The sequence below is a fragment of the Nematolebias whitei genome, chromosome 13 (genome assembly GCF_014905685.2).
Source record: "Nematolebias whitei isolate Nwh7 chromosome 13, NemWhi1, whole genome shotgun sequence".
NCBI lineage: Eukaryota > Metazoa > Chordata > Actinopteri > Cyprinodontiformes > Rivulidae > Nematolebias > Nematolebias whitei.
In genome coordinates this window covers 2,823,355-2,829,099 of record NC_056510.1, presented here as the reverse complement: position 1 = coordinate 2,829,099, position 5,745 = coordinate 2,823,355, and positions in this window count along the sequence as shown.

Here is a 5,745-nt window from a genome sequence, read left to right as displayed (position 1 = left end):
ATAGATAGATAGATAGATAGATAGATAGATAGATAGATAGATAGATATGTGGTACTTACTAACTATTATTACTTATTAAGTAAGTAGTATTTAGTGACATACTTACTTACTAACATACTCATGACGTTGTCTCTTGTTCAAGAGTGGCTTGACACAAGGAATGCGGCAGCTGAAACCCATGTCTTGCATATGTCTGTGCGTGGTGGTTCTTGAAGCACTGACTCCAGCTGCAGTCCACTCTTTGTGATTCTCCCCCACATTTTGGAATGGGTTTTGTTTCACCATCCTCTCCAGGGTGCGGTTATCCCTACTGCTTGTACACTTTTTCTACCACATTTTTTCCTTCCCTTCACCTCTCTAATAATCTGCTTGGACACAGAGCTCTGTGAACAGCCAGCCTCTTTAGCAATGACCTTTTGTGTCTTGCCCTCCTTGTGCAAGGTGTCAGTGGTCGTCTTTTGGACAACTGTCAAGTCAGCAGTCTTCCCCATGATTGTGTAGCTACAGAACTAGACTGAGAGACAATTTTGAGTCAATTAGCCGATGAGTGTTGCACCAGGTGCATTTAATATTGAACATTTTCACAATATTCTAATTTTCTGAGATTCTGAATTTGGGGTTTTCATTAGTTGTCAGTTATAATCATCAACATTAAAAGAAATAACCATTTGAAATATATCCGTCTGTGTGTAATGAATGAATATAATGTACAAGTTTTACTTTTTGAATGGAATTACTAAAATAAATCAACTTTTTTACAATATTCTAATTTTATGACCAGCACCTGTATATATACATATGCATATGTGCATGTATATATAAAGCGTATATAACTGAGAGCAATGTAAAAGTTTATAAGATAAATTTAACACAGACTGATTTTAAATTAGAGCTGCATTAAAATGGCAGCTGTCCGTTTTGTGATCGGGCCCGGTCGGACTAGCCGTTAGCTTGTCTGTCTGGTCAGAAATAGACTTTATTTATCCACAGTGAGATTGTTCAAAGACCTACTGTATCTGCAGCGGATAAGGTGTTAAGCATTCATAATCTTTCCAATGAAACAAAGATGGAACTGAAGGTCCGTTTCTCTCTCAAACAGGCCCAAAGAAATCGGAACAGCAACCACACAACAACGGACCTTTCGCCGGTTGAACGCCACAGCTTGATGCCTGCTGACGAGAACTATCATAATGAACGAGCGCGGAAGAACTGCAACCGTCTGTCCTCAGGCTCGCAGCACAGCAGGGACCACTCTCCGCTGATGGAGGAGGACTACCAGGACCTTTATCAGGACTCTTACAAGCCTCACCGCAATCGAGGATCTCCTGGAGGCTACAGCCCGGACTCCAGGCACCGACTTTAAGCTGAGACCCAAGAGTTGGAGCTGAGGCAGCATACGGAGCGCTGTTGTAATAAAACTGCAACATTCATGTGAACTGTAACATCCCCTGAGTTCTGTGTAGTATCTCATATCCCTTTTTGCCATGGCATTGCTTCGATGTTAACAGGCTGGACATGTAGCACAAGAACAAGCATCATGTTTTTTAAAGAGTAAGTAAAATTAGAAGTTAAGTAAGCTAGCAAGTGAACGTATGAGGTGTAGACTCGTCAAGACTCTTCCTGCTGACTCAGCTGTCACTGTAGCATGAAGGTGGGGCTATGATCCACGTCACCGTCTGACAGAAGCCAGTGCCAGACATTATCCTGCAGAGATCAGCACAGAATGTGTCTGAGCATTTCCAGGAACTGACAGAAGATGATGCATCGCTAATGCTACTAAAGTTTGCTGCTGTCCTCAATGCAAGCGTTTAAAAAAAAAAAAAATACAAATTGTGAAAGCCTGTTCCCCAAATCCATAGATTTATCTGTTTTTGAAGCCGTTTGTTTGGTTTTCTGTTCAAGTTTTACGCAGTAGCTTCTTGGTTTCTCTAAAATTCACTTTTGTTTTAAATTCTTTATAATTCGTGTAGATAATAATCTATTTCAAAACTAAAACCTCAGGAATGAGAGGTCGTTAAGACCTGAAAGTGTAGCGTTTATCTTCTTACCCGGGAGTCTGTATGATCTAAAAAACATTTCAAATGGAAGGAAATGATGAAACCAGCTGTTTTTCCACATCTTGTCTTCAGTCGTGACGGCGCAGGATGACACTTGGAGAAAACTGAAGAGGACTTCAGTAAGTGACGCGACGAGGGCTTCCATATGTAAATATTGTCAAGAGAATTAGAGAAATGGTATATTTGAATTTCTATAATCAGATTGCATTCCATTTATTTATTTCAGAATTGTGCACATATGTAAGAAAAATGTTTTGTTTTATTAATTTTTTATATATAAAAGAATTACTTAAACATGTTCATAGAGTAGCAACTGATCATAATCATCTTTCATGTCTTCAGCTGTAGCTTTATGTTATTTATTTAAGTTTCATTCAAAAGTTATGATCAGTGGAAAACAGTGTAAAGTTACATCAGCGCAACGTTTTTGTCCTTCAGTGTCTTTTAACTGTAACGGCAGTTTCCCCTTTTGGAAATAGTTTTGTACATGTACACTGCCAGATACCAGGAAAAAACATAGCAAAACCTTTTACTAACATCATCTTGTACGTTTATGTATAGTTGAATAAATCCAGACAGTGCTCATTAGTGATTTTGGAAAAGCTAAATCCACAAGGTCACTGTTCCTTTTCTCCAGTTGCTTTTGTTGTTTCCAAATGATGGACAATAAGCACCAATATAAAATCTGAAAACTGCTTGAGAGAATGATTAGAAGTTTGTGTGCACAGTGTCATTTTACAGCTGTATTGAAATAAATTACTATTATGCTACTGTAGTTTCATTATTGTATTATATATTCCTGTATACAAGAAACTGTATCACTGTACTGTAGATGTGAAGTGGAGTCAGTGCGCATGCGCAGAGTTGACAGCCCAGCGCACTTTACAACAACCAGCTGATTTCAACCTTACCGCAGCGATTTGCGTTTTCCTTTCCTTTCTAGCGAAGTATTTACGGTCCTGTGTATATTTATTTTGTCAGGGACACATGTTCTTAGAATGAATTCACACCAGCATGGAGGTTGTGGCTGAACGCGTTAGCAAAAGCTTTTTGTCGGCACAGTTAGCAGGCTAGCTAGCTCGGTGAAGTTGATTAGCATCATCAACGCTAGCTGGCGAGGTTCTGGAGGATTCTCGCAGGCTGGCATCCGAAAACTTCGCCGCCAGCCATGGGGATACTATTCACAAAGCTATGGAGGCTTTTTAATCACCAAGGTAAGCATTGTGCCGTGGAATAAAACGCGAAATTGTCGAAGGCGTTGGGTCTGTGTGGCCTCAAAGGCCCAGGTGAAGCAGTCAATCTTCCAATAAAGTCATTGAATGTGTTGGGTAACACCACGCATGCGCCGGCTTTATAACGTTTTACTTCTTTAAACTGACAAACATCTCGGTTTTTTCCCCGCAAAGCTGAACACCTGGTTTGTTAATTAGCATCCCAAGCTCTGTTGGATTATTTATGCTCGCAGTCGAAGCGCAGGTAAGTGAAACCACGTCCGTCCACCCGTGGATGTGGACTCGGTGAACAGGACATTGGACAACCCTGTAACTCGAATCCCCACGGTGCTCAGCCCCGGTGCACCGTCTTGGAACGGCAAAGAGGTCAACAAAGATAGAAGTCCGCAGACGTGAGGTTAGGGGTCGATGAATGACTTCTGGGTGACTATTTGATCACGTGATCAGCGATGACCCTGCATCCATTGATTTGGGCTCCAGTTGATATTCACACTGTTTACAGCATTCACGAGTGCACACACATCTGTGCAATCATGAAAGCCACAAAGAGGGAAGTTTTACTCAGGTTTGATCATCTTAGAGCTGTTTTGTTTCCACTTTTTCTTTCCTGAGTTTCTGCAAACCAGTTCTGGTCCCAGGATGCCTTCATGTGACTTTCCAAAGTTTTATTCGTGGTTTTAAAAAATGCATGCAACTGCATTTGGAGAAGTGAACTCGTTTTGTTTTTCACATAGCCTGTGTGCAAGCAGCTGAGCTCACACCTGCATGACCCTTTTTGTTGTTCGTCTGCAGGGCTCTCTTTCCTGTTGCAGTTTGCTGATAGTTGTGCGCATTGTTAAAGTTTAAATTTTTGCTTAAACGAAAGACTTTTTTGACTACGTTCACTTCCCCTATCTGCTGTAGCCTTTTTGTAATTTTAAATTAGAGCTGAAGATAATTATTTATTATTAAAACCGGTAGTTTTTTTTTTAATAATGAAAATATATTGACATATAGGGCCAAAGTAGCAAAGGCCACAAATTGAATGAGCGTAGAAGAAGTTAAATGAATATGAGGTTAGACTAAGGTTGCCAAAAACTGAAGACTTGACAAACCCCCTCCTATCCTTTGTGTCTTGGTGATTTTATTGTGCAGCACAGCTCATAAAAATGTCTATAAACGCTGTTTTGTAAATTAAATTGTAACCAAGTCTCGCTCGATCCAAGAATCCCAAGATCTGAGTAATCATTGATCCTGAGAAGAATCTCAATTTTCCTGTTGTAAGAAAATCAGTTGTGACTTGATGGAGTTAGTTTACTGTGCACATCCTGCAATTTCAGTAAATTGCACAAACAGGCATAAACTATTGAGCTATTCGATAATGCATGCATTTTTTCTAAGCTCCCATTACAGGCTTTAAAGTAACTTTAGTTTTTCTACAGTTTCAGACACGTACGCTGGAGCGGTGGTGATTTACAAATCGACCTTTATTTATCCAGATGTTTCTAAAGATGTTTGCTAACTAATCATCATCAGAGTTGAAAAATCATAGTTTTTGTATAACTTCATTAGGCTGGGAAGACTACATATATAACAAATGTAAAAAAAAAACAAAAAAAACAGTCAGATCTGTTATTTAGGAGGATTTTTCTAACCAAACATTATTTTTAAGGTACTCTTTGCAAAAAATAAAATCAAACATATATAAAAAAAAAATCTTATCTTGAATTAATTAAACGATTCAAGATTGTTCAAGACAAAAACAACTGGACTTTATTTGTAACGGACGACGTTTCGCTTCTCATCCGAGGAGCTTTCTCATTTCAAAGAGCAGAGCGTGTGGGGTTCAGTTACAAAGCTGAGATTAGATGCACATGTGCAGATTTTGAATTTACCATGTCCTGGATGACTGAGAATCTTCACCAGCGTATATTCACTGATGCCTTTTGAAAGCATTTATACGATATCCATGCCGGTAAACACTCAAAGTACTTTCGTCTACATATTTAACTCAACAAATCCGAGCATATTTTTGTATGAATGCATTAAAATTGTCAAACCTTTTGCTCTCAAAGCTTATCCATGAACATCGTCGTTGTTTACCCATTTTCAGTCACTTCGGCTGTTTCTGTGCAAACTGCATAGTTGGTAACCATTTATAGAGTTTGCTTACACATTTTTAATTTAAGGACACATTAACTTTTAATATAAGTAAAATGTTTCCTTGTGTTTATTAAAGCCTAGTCTGTAAAGTCTCTAAAGGAGCCTGACCAGGCTTTGGTGGTGAAGAACGTTTATTTACCTATTCTTTTTTCTCCTCCTGGTTTGGTTTGTCTCAGGTAGACTGGTTTGTCTCAGGTAGACTGGTTTGTGTCAGGTAGACTGGTTTGTGTCAGGTAGACTGGTTTGGTTTGTGTCAGGTAGACTGGTTTGTGTCAGGTAGACTGGTTTGGTTTGTGTCAGGTAGACTGGTTTGT